Source organism: Mauremys reevesii, linkage group 7 (genome assembly GCF_016161935.1).
Source record: "Mauremys reevesii isolate NIE-2019 linkage group 7, ASM1616193v1, whole genome shotgun sequence".
NCBI lineage: Eukaryota > Metazoa > Chordata > Testudines > Geoemydidae > Mauremys > Mauremys reevesii.
The window spans coordinates 844,921-856,851 of NC_052629.1; positions in this window are offsets into that span (position 1 = coordinate 844,921).

Below are 11,931 nucleotides of genomic sequence, written 5' to 3' on the forward strand. Positions count from 1 at the left end.
GCAGAGTAGGTTGGAACTACCCTCCCACTCCTCTCTAAGGGCAAGTCTTCACTACCCACCGGATCGATCTATCGGGGATTGATTTATTGCGTCTCATCTAGACGCGGAAAAATTGATCCCCGAACGTGCTCCCCGTCGACTCCGGAACTACAGCCTGCAAGAGGTGGAAGCGGAATCGACGGGGGAGCGGCAGCGGTCGACTCGCCGCCGTCCTCACAGCCAAGTAAGTCGACCTAAGATGCGCCGACTTCAGCTACGCTATTCGCTATTCACCTAGCTGAAGTCAGCGTATCTTAGGTCGCCCCCCACCCCCAGTGTAGATCAGGGCTCAGTGAAGAGCTATCAGGCAGGCTTGGCCCTAGTGGTTCGCTGAGAAACAGGTAAGCAAGGCAGGCTGGGGACTGTATGGCAGCCATGTTAGTAGTTCTACCTTCTGGCAAAGCATGTTGGGAAGTAAAGGGAGTATTTAAAGCAGTGATACTCAGACTGAAGCTCTGAAATTGCAAGTGATTCTTGAATGTTTCCCCTGCAGCTCTTTGCAGCATGATGGGGCGCTGGAACAGTGTGGATAGTGGGGGTGCTGAGAGCCATTGAACCAAATTAAACCCAGCATGTAATGGAAACCACATCACACACCCCGCACCCCTAGTTCCAGCACTTACAGCATATGGTCTTAAAAAACACTATGTGATTTAATTATTAACCAGTCAGGAGGCCTTTACTATGTTATTAACCAGTTGTAGTTTATAAAATAATAATACTTGGTCAGTCATTTTGCATGAGAATAATAGATATAAAAATAGTAAATGAAACACTGAATTCACACTCCTGTAGCTCCTTTGGGTAATGGTGATCACTAATTTGGCTCCTGACCCACTGAGGTCTGAGTATCACTGATCTAAAGGCTGCCTTTTCCTCAGGGTGGGATGAAGTCTAGAGGGAGTCAGGCTGGGCTAGCTGCTTCTCGTGGAAGGCACGAGCAAGTAAATCAAACCTGTTTGTGTTTTCTTTTTGTAACCCTTTGCTTAGTAACAACTCGGGGATAGACACCTCTGCAGAGCATGTGAAACACCTGCTGGGAAATGGGGACGTTTTGCTGCTGCCTTCTGGGGCAGGCTGAACTAAAGATCGCCAGGCAGGAGAACATCATTTACAAACTGCGTGTGCCCTTTTTGTTCAGCCTCTGACGCTATCTTGTATGGCAGGGGTCCCCAACGTGGTGCCCGCAGGCACCATAGCGCCCGTGGGGGCATCTAAATGTGCCCGTGTCCTGGCCGGCGGTTGAGCATCCGCCGAAATGCCGCCGAATTTCGGCAGTGACGCCTCTCGATGACGCCGCTTGCCGCTGACAAGTGGTGTCATCGAGACACGTCACCACCGAAATTCGGCAGCATTTTGGCAGATGCTCGACCGCTGCCACGGTCCTTTGTCTGGCACCCGCCAGACGAAAAGGTTGGGGACCACTGTTGTATGGAGTGTAAGCTGCTTTGACAGGGACAATCTCTTACTGCACATTTGCAAAGCACGATGGATGTCTGTGGTGCTGCCTGTGTACGGCAGTTAGTCCATAATGAGCAGTGGCCTCTCCTGCACAGGTACAGCAAGGGCCTTACTCTGTTTCCATCTGTTTTCCAAGGTTTTGGATAATGGCTCAGGGCAGCCCATTCTGACAGGGAAGCTAAAGGGAGAAAGTCAGGAGGTTTAACTAATTTCTGCAATTTAAATATATAATCAGTGACACGTGGTGATACTAAATACAGAAGAAAAGTGGGTGTATAAATCAAGCTTTTGCACACAGTCGAAAGCACAAAGCTGTAACACCAAATGTAACCGCTCCCTACTCCCTCCCAATAGTGTCTGTACTATGGAAAGTAACGGGCCACGTCTCCAAACAATCTTGGCATGCGATTGCATGTACATTTTGCCTGCATAGCTGTTTATCTAACTTGCCCCAAATTCCTATAACTAGAGATTCAACAAAAAGTTGAGGGAGAGGAAAGAAGTACAGCAAAGTTCTGCAGAGAGTACAAAGGCAATTCCCATATTATACATTCCTGGCCCAAACCTGTAACTTTTTCTGCAGAGAGACCCCCTGGGAGTTCTGGATGGGCGCAGGAGTCCGCCCATGCAGAGGCAGTTGTAGGATCAAGCCCTATAGCTGTAGGTGTGATGCGAATACTTGTCTCACAGCTCATTGCGTTCAGGCAATACTTCCCCAACTTGTTACCCAAACAAAGGAAGGAACAGGTAAAATGCATCTGATTCATATTACGTAGTTGGTAAATCATGTTTCTAGCTAGTTCGTGGAGACCCAGACAGATTTCCCAAATTCTTCACTTTCCTCTTTGAAAATGACTCTACCAAGGGCTTCGTTTCATCACACCTTCCTCCTCACTCCTAGGCAGAGCTCCTCAGAAATCTTCAATTGAAATGATTTTTCAACAGAAAATGCAGTTTCTTTCTGCAATTCTTCAGGAAAATTTCAAATGTGTGGAAATTATTTTATTTTGTACCTGGAAGAGTGAAATGAAATATTTTGAGGTAAGTCATTTCGACATTAATTTGTATGTCGCTGAGCTGCTGCAGTGCCACATGGGACTTATATTTTGAAAGCCTCATGCCCACATTCTCTTCTATGAGTTATGTTCCCTGGCTGGATTATATTTCCCATGATGCACAGCAGTGGTTTAACCAGAGAGAATACCACGATGCATCAAAAAGAGACACAGATTCATGCTGAAATTAAACATTTTGATGTTTCCAAATAGAAATTTTTTAGAACTTTTTGTCCTGTGAAAAAAAAATCGTATTTGACTTTTCAGCCTAATTTGGGATGAAAACATTTTGAAATGTCAGAATTTCTTGCAGGACAGAAATTCTGTTTTTTGGTTGGCTCTGCTCTTAGCCCACTCCAAAAGTCCCTGCTCTTTCCGTTTATTCGCCCTATCATCCATCTCAGACTTTGATGCCCGGTTCTCCCTTTCCTCTCATCTCAGCCCCCTGCTCTTATCCTGGATGACTTCAGCTTCCATGCTGATGACGTCTTTGTCTTGATACCCTAATTTGACCTGCAGTTCTGGTCAGGCCTCCCCATGCATGCCTTGGTCACTCTCCTGATTTGTCCTCTACGAACTCTGCTCCCTCTCTCTGAAACCAGTTGATCTCTTTGATGTAGCTAATTTTCTTCCTCTCCATTATTATTTGTATTGCAGCAGCACCCAGCAGCCCAATAAGGGTCGTGGCCTTGTTGTGCCAAGTGAGAAAGGTGCTTACAATCTACATTAGGACAGGCCTCCCAGTTACTCTGTTGTTCTATTACCTTCCACCCAGCAGCAACTCTGATTTCTCCTCAGCTCTTTTTGACCTCCTCCCTCACAAAACTTCAACTCCGCCGTGGTCTCCATGCTCAGCTCCACCCTCTTCTCCACACTTGACTTTTTTGCTCTTCTGTCATAGCACTTCATCCATCCTACCAATAGCCCTCTCTCATCCTCCCCCATATCCACTTCCTTTGTGTTTGCTCCTCAGATGCAGAGAATCTCTGCAAAAAATCCAGAGTCCACATGAACTTCCTCCACTACAAATGCATTCTCTCCTCCGGTATGCCATTCTCTGTGCTAAATAGCACTGCTTCATCTCCCAGATTGCTGATCAAATAGCTCTTTGCCTTAATTTTCACGTTTTAAAAAATGCTGGCTTTAACTTCTCTCTGCCTCCATTTTTCCATATGGGAAATGGGGATAATTCTATTTATTGTCTACTTCACAGAGCTGGGGGGAAGTTATGAGACGTAGTGTTTTAAAAGGCTGTGTGACCTCACTAATGCTCTAGAAGTGTTCAATGTCTTCACTATATTATTTCTGTACACACAATTGACTACAGGAAATTCACCGCTACATTTGTTTGTATCCAGTGCAAAGGACAAAAAGCATTTAAGTTATTAGTTTAAGATTAGTGTAGGGAAGAACTTTCTCCATCAAAGGATTTTGACTCATTTGATTAAAATTATTTGCACTTCCTATGCAGAAAGAGTAGAAACAGGGGCTGCTAACAGGGAGTTTCGCAAGGGAGTTTGGGAAGGGGAGCGGGAAGAGAGCGGGAGTCCCTTGTTGGTCCTAACCCTTCCCCTGTAGTCCCCTTAAAACCTATAAAACAAACCTCATTTCAAAACCCCTTTCTGTAAACCACCCTTCCATTAACTAGGAGACAATGCAGGCAGAAGCCCAGCAGCAGAGTGGGGGCTATCCAGTTTATTGCACTGAGTGTTGCATGTATGATTACCTGCCCTGTGGGCGGGTGGCGTATGTGTGCAGTCGGTGCAAGGAGCTCCTGGCCCTCAGAGACCATGTACGGACTTTGGAGGCCAGAGTGGCGGAACTGGAAGAGCTAAGAGAGACAGAGAGGTATGTTGATGAGGCCTTCCGGGACACTGTAGAATTGTCCCACCTCCGCTCAGACAGCCCCTGCGCTGTTGAGGAGGAAGAACGGCCCAGGGAAGCAGAGCAGTCAGTGGGAGCAGAGGGAAACCTTCCCGTAGTTGGGACCCTCCTTCCAGATGGTCTGGGGTTGCCTCTCGCACTGAGGTTACCTCTCCGGGGGAGGGAACTCCAGTTTCTAGGAAAAGGCAGGTGTTAGTCATGGGAGATTCGATTATTAGAAACATAGATAGCTGGGTTTGTGATGACCGAGAGAACCGTATGGTGACTTGCCTGCCTGGTGCGAAGGTTGTGGATCTCTCGAGGCATCTAGACAGACTTATGTGTAGTGCTGGGGAGGAGCTGGTGGTCATGGTACATGTAGGTACCAATGACATAGGGAAGGGTAGGAGAGATGTCCTGGAAGCCAAATTTAGGCTGCTAGGGAAGAGATTGAAATCCAGGATCTCTATGGTGGCATTCTCAGAAATGCTCCCAGTTCCACGCGCAGGGTCGGGTAGGCAGGCAGAGCTTCAGAGTCTCAATGCGTGGATGAGACGATGGTGTAGAGAGGAGGGGTTCACGTTCATTAGGAACTGGGGAAACTTCTGGGATGGGAGGAGCCTATACAGGAGAGATGGGCTCCACCTAAACCAAAGTGGAACCAGACTGCTGGCACTAAACATTAAAAATGTTGTAGAGTAGTTTTTAAACTAGGAGATGGGGGAAAGCCGACTGCTGCAGAGGAGCATGTGGATCGGACACAGACTTCTCTTAGGGGAGAGTCTGATGATAGAGAATCTCCAGGTTATAGTCAGGAGCAGAGGACGGAAGAGGATAATGTAAGGGCCGGATCAGATGATAAACAGTCACATAAAAAAGAATCTGGCACATCAGAAAAGGGCAGACAAATAAACAGGGGCAAGTTTTAAAGTGCTTGTACACAAATGCTAGAAGTCTAAATAATAAGATGGGTGAACTAGAGTGCCTTGTGATAAAGGAGGATATTGATATAATAGGCATCACAGAAACCTGGTGGACTGAGAGCAATCAATGGGACACAATCATTCTGGGGTACAAAATATATCGGAAGGACAGAACAGGCCGTGCAGGGGGAGGAGTGGCACTATATGTGAAAGAAAGTGTAGATTCAAATGAAGTAAAAATCTTAAGCGAATCCACAGGTTCCATAGAGTCTCTATGGATAGAAATTTCATGCTCTAATAAAAATATAACAGTAGGGATCTATTATCGACCATCTGACCAGGACAGTAATAGTGATGATGAAATGCTAAGGGAAATTAGAGAGGCTATCAAAATTAAGAACTCAATAATAGTGGGGGATTTCAATTATCCCCATATTGACTGCGAACATTTCACTTCAGGACGAAATGCAGAGATAAAATTTCTCGATACTTTAAATGACTGCTTCATGGAGCAGCTAGTACGGGAACCCACAAGGGGAAAGGCAACTCTAGATTTAATCCTGAGTGGAGCGCAGGAGCTGGTCCAAGAGGTAACTATAGCAGGACCGCTTGGAAATAGTGACCATAATACAATAGCATTCAACATCCCTGTGGTGGGAAGAACACCTCAACTGCCCAACACCGTGGCATTTAATTTCAAAAGGGGGAACTATACAAAAATGAAGGGGTTAGTTAAACAAAAGTTAAAAGGTACAGTGACTAAAGTGAAATCCCTGCGAGGTGCATGGGCCCTTTTTAAAGACACCATAATAGAGGCCCAACTTCAATGTATACCCCAAATTAAGAAAAACAGTAAAAGAACTAAAAAAGAGCCACCGTGGCTTAACAACCATGTAAAAGAAGCAGCGAGAGATAAAAAGACTTCCTTTAAAAAGTGGAAGTCAAATCCCAGTGAGGCAAATAGAAAGGAGCACAAACACTGCCTACTTAAGTGCAAGAGTGTAATAAGAAAAGCCAAAGAGGAGTTTGAAGAACGGCTAGCCAAAAACTCCAAAGGTAATAACAAAATGTTTTTTAAGTACATCAGAAGCAGGAAGCCTGCTAAACAACCAGTGGGGCCCCTTGATGATCAAAATACAAAAGGAGCGCTTAAAGACGATAAAGTCATTGCGGAGAAACTAAATGGATTCTTTGCTTCAGTCTTCACGGCTGAGGATGTTAGGGAGATTCCCAAACCTGAGCTGGCTTTTGTAGGTGACAAATCTGAGGAACTGTCACAGATTGAAGTATCACTAGAGGAGGTTTTGGAATTAATTGATAAACTCAACATTAACAAGTCACCAGGACCAGATGGCATTCACCCAAGAGTTCTGAAAGAACTCAAATGTGAAGTTGCGGAACTATTAACCAAGGTTTGTAACCTGTCCTTTAAATCGGCTTCGGTACCTAATGACTGGAAGTTAGCTAATGTAATGCCAATATTTAAAAAGGGCTCTAGAGGTGATCCCAGCAATTACAGACCGGTAAGTCTAACGTCAGTACCAGGCAAATTAGTTGAAACAATAATTAAGAATAAAATTGTCAGACGCATAGAAAAACATAAACTGTTGAGCAATAGTCACCATGGTTTCTATAAAGGGAAATCGTGTCTTACTAATCTATTAGAGTTCTTTGAAGGGGTCAACAAACATGTGGACAAGGGGGATCCGGTGGACATAGTGTACTTAGATTTCCAGAAAGCCTTTGACAAGGTCCCTCACCAAAGGCTCTTACGTAAATTAAGCTGTCATGGGATAAGAGGGAAGGTCCTTTCATGGATTGAGAACTGGTTAAAAGACAGGGAACAAAGGGTAGGAATTAATGGTAAATTCTCAGAATGGAGAGGGGTAACTAGTGGTGTTCCCCAAGGGTCAGTCCTAGGACCAATCCTATTCAATTTATTCATAAATGATCTGGAGAAAGGGGTAAACAGTGAGGTGGCAAAGTTTGCAGATGATACTAAACTACTCAAGATAGTTAAGACCAAAGCAGATTGTGAAGAACTTCAAAGAGATCTCACAAAACTAAGTGATTGGGCAACAAAATGGCAAATGAAGTTTAATATGGATAAATGTAAAGTAATGCACATTGGAAAAAATAACCCCAACTATAGATACAATATGATGGGGGCTAATTTAGCTACAACGAGTCAGGAAAAAGATCTTGGAGTCATCATGGATAGTTCTCTAAAGATGTCCACGCAGTGTGCAGAGGCGGTCAAAAAAGCAAACAGGATGTTAGGAATCATAAAAAAGGGGATAGAGAATAAGACTGAGAATATATTATTGCCCTTATATAAATCCATGGTACGCCCACACCTCAAATACTGTGTACAGATGTGGTCTCCTCACCTCAAAAAAGATATTCTAGCACTAGAAAAGTTTCAGAAAAGGGCAACTAAAATGATTAGGGGTTTGGAGAGGGTCCCATATGAGGAAAGATTAAAGAGGCTAGGACTCTTCAGCTTGGAAAAGAGAAGACTAAGGGGTGATATGATAGAGGTATATAAAATCATGAGTGATGTTGAGAAAGTGGATAAGGAAAAGTTATTTACTTATTCCCATAATACAAGAACTAGGGGTCACCAAATGAAATTAATAGGCAGCAGGTTTAAAACAAATAAAAGGAAGTTCTTTTTCACGCAGCGCACAGTCAACTTGTGGAACTCCTTACCTGAGGAGGTTGTGAAGGCTAGGACTATAACAATGTTTAAAAGGGAACTGGATAAATTCATGGTGGCTAAGTCCATAAATGGCTATTAGCCAGGATGGGTAAGAATGGTGTCCCTAGCCTCTGTTTGTCAGAGGATGGTGATGGATGGCAGGAGAGAGATCACTTGATCATTGCCTGTTAGGTTCACTCCCTCTGGGGCACCTGGCTTTGGCCACTGTCGGTAGACAGATACTGGGCTAGATGGACCTTTGGTCTGACCCAATACAGCCGTTCTTATGTTCCTATTATGTTCTTATGTTAAACATTAATGGAAGGAACCTGCTGTGCAGTTACATGACCACATCTTTACCACATACTATAAACTCAATTTGCTCTCTAGCTCAGAAGTTGCTTTGGGAAGATATCACGCTGTGGTAAAGGGCTGACATGGAAAAGCATTAATGGAAAATCTTTCTGATAAGTTGTGGATACATTTTTTTTCCTCACTCATTGAATCTTCTCCCTGCCGTATTTCTAGGACACCTGTCATCACTGAGGCTTACTGGATGGGCTCTTGCCAGCAAAAAAATGAACAATACAGGCTCTTGATTCATGGACATTGTAGTGAGGCGGCCTGGCTCCCAGCCGCCTCAGAGAGGGAAGAGCCCTTACGGACACCAAAGTGGACGGAGTCACTGGAGCCTGCGCCCGCCCCACAGAGGTCACGGCGCAGGGCAGGAAGTATAAAAGCCCAGCCCCAGGGCTCAGAAGCTGGCTGGCCACCAGAGAGGCCAGACGCTGGTGCCCTAGCTCCCGCTGGGGAGACTCCGGCCGTCTGCGACCGACCCGAGGACTGGCCGTACCTACAGAGCATAGACGCTGGAAGAGCCCCTAGGCCAGCCGGTCCAAAGGGACCCCGAGGAGCTGCCCAGTTTACCCCTCACTCAGTATCCCAAGGAGCCCATGGTGTGGGACGCTGCGTAAAACGCCGCCGAGACAGAGGGAGCGGCAGAGGGGGAGGTCGGAAGTAGCCCGGGGGCAGCCGACCCCAGTCTGGCTGCAGCACACCCAGAGCTGATGTCAGTGTGTTGCAGCCAGGATCCCCACTGACACAGCAGCAGGCTGTCTGCTGCTGGTAGGGCCCCGGGCTGGGACGCAGAGCAGTGGGTGGGCCTGCATCCCCCCTGCCACCCCACTCACGGGTGGCCGTCTCCCCCTCACCCCGACGCTCAGGCCCAGGAGCCTGGGCTTAAACTACTACCTGTTTGCTCAGCCCCTGCCTGAGGGCCTGAGCCCCGAATTGTTGTTTGCTGCCTCGCCCTGACCAAGGGCCGGGGCTTGAATACTAAACTGTTTGCTCAGCCCCTGCCTGAGGGCCTGAGCTTCTGACTGTTTCCTGCCTCACCAGGCTAATTCGCCAGCTCCCCAAACTCGTGTAGTGAAGTGGCCTGGCTCCCAGCCGCCCCAGAGAGGGGCGAACCCCAACAGCGGACGTTTACAGACATATTGAGATGAACTACAGTAGGTATTTCCAGCACCTAGATATTACAATGATTGCTTCTATAGAAATCCCTATGCTAGATATCTCAAGAAGAGATGAAAAAGGCCTCCTAGGTTATTTAGTCCTTCCCTAGCTAACGCAGTTTTGTTCCCTACAGTACATTTTCTAGTAGTAATAATAAAACTTATCACTGAATAGCGCTTTACCTCTCTGTGCAGATAATTCTTTGTTCTCCTTTCAGTTTTTGTCCATATGCACATTCCACTATGGTGCACATGCGCCTCATGTGCCAGAGATGGAAGTGTTTTTGGCGAGCTGTATCCATATGGCACGCATGCGCTCGCCAGCCCTTGTGCTCTGCAGCATGGGCATAGACGGGCAAGGCTCACTGCCTGCCATTCAGTTCCTCTCACTGCCCCCGGCGTAGAGATGGAGCCCTGACTGTCTGATAGAGAGCCAGCCTTTCTTTACTAGTTAGTTCTAGTTTAATAGTTTAGTTTGTGATTATTTTTCTGATTGGTGGTTGCAACCGTTAGTTCTTCAGAGTTCTGACTCATCACCAGTATGGCGCTGTTCAGTTCTCTGGGATTCAAACGCTGCCCCTCATGTGAGGGGCTATCTGAGCCTCAGATGGATACTCAAAGTGCCTCTATTGTCTGGGAAGAACGCACAATCCCAGCAAATGTGCACTTTGTAAGGTCTCCGTACACTGAAGGGTTCACAAGCCACCCTTTGTTTCCTCGGAGTATACATACTAGTTCCTAAGAGGAGTCATATCAAACAGCTTTGCCCTTCACAGATACCAGTTCTGCCACCCTTCTCCCATCAAACGTTGTCAGAACCATCAAGAAAACATCATTGCTTCCAGAGGAAGAGAGAACTCACTGCTCCATTCTAAACACCCAGCCATCCCAGTCCCAGGAACATTCATTTTGACGGGATGATGGAGTGATGTGTTCTGCTTCCATCGACTCCAGAAGTTCCAGACCTCCCCCTTGGAAGTCACCCACTTTAGGCATGCTTTGACCATCACTACTGCCACCCACTGGGCCATGGTGACAATAACACATGGATTATCCATCCAGTTTTTGGTGGTGCCTACACACAATCCCCCTTATCAGAGAGCTGCCTCACGGGGATCTATTATGTCAAGAGGGTCTCACTCTCCTTCATCGTGAAATGGGAGAAGAGGGCCCTCCTCAATACAGGGGGAAGGTTTTTACAGCAACTATTTTTTCATTCTGGAGAAAAAGGGAGGCTGGCGACCCATCCTAGCTTTGCAGAACCTCAGCACTTTTGTTTGCAAATTGAAGTTCAGAATGGTCACCCTCTTCATCATTCCACTCCCCAAGAAGTGCCTAAAATTCACAGTGAGTCAGGACCACTATCAATATCAAGTACTGCCCTTTGGACTCTCCACAGCACTGAGAGTGTTCACCAAGTTACTGTTGGTAGTGGCAGCTTATTTGAGAAAATGCAGCATCAACATATACTCTTACCTGGACAATTGGCTAATATGGGGGAATTCTCCTCTAAAGACCTCCAAAGAATTCTGCCACAAGCTTGACCCTTTCCAGAGATTGGGCTTGACAATCAACAATCACAAATCAACCTTAACCCCAGTGCAGAGGATCAAATTAATCAGCACGATCCTAGACTCCTCTACATCCTGAAGACAGATTTGAGAACCTGTCTGCTCCAGTTCTTCCATTGAAGGGAAACCCAGATACCTGTGTAAGGTCGTGCCTCACTCTTCTAGGTCATATGGCCTTTTGCACCTTCATGATGCTGCATGCCACATTTCAAATCCACTGCATGCAGGGTTGATTGAAGCTGGTTTACACATCCTCCAAACATCACCTGGTTATGCCTCTCATCCTCCCATCCATCCTTCCCAGAATGGTGGAAGAACCCAGTGAACGCCTGCAGAAGAACCCACTTCCAGGCACCTTTACTGCCCAAGACCGTTGTCACAGATGCATCCTTGCTGGAATGGGGCACACACCTGGACAAATTGATGATACAAGTCTGTGTTCCCAAGGGAGAGGAGAATGCACATCAATCTTTTAGAACTCAGAGCTGTCCAGAATGCCTGCAAGTCCTTTCTCCACCAAATAGAGGGGAAATCAGTGCAGATCAGGACTGACAACACATCTACCGTGTTTTCTATCAACAATTAAGGTGGTGCCAGGTCTTCCCCACTCTGCCAATATGCTGTCAGGCTCTGGAATGATGCATCAAACGTTGAGTTTGCCTAGCAGCAGTGCACCTACCTGGGTGGCAGGTACAAACTCAGCAGGCATTTCCTTCCAAATCATCAGTGGAAAATCAGAGACAAGATTCTGGCAGACATCTTCATGGACGGGGCAATCCCAGGATGGATCTCTTCACTACTCAA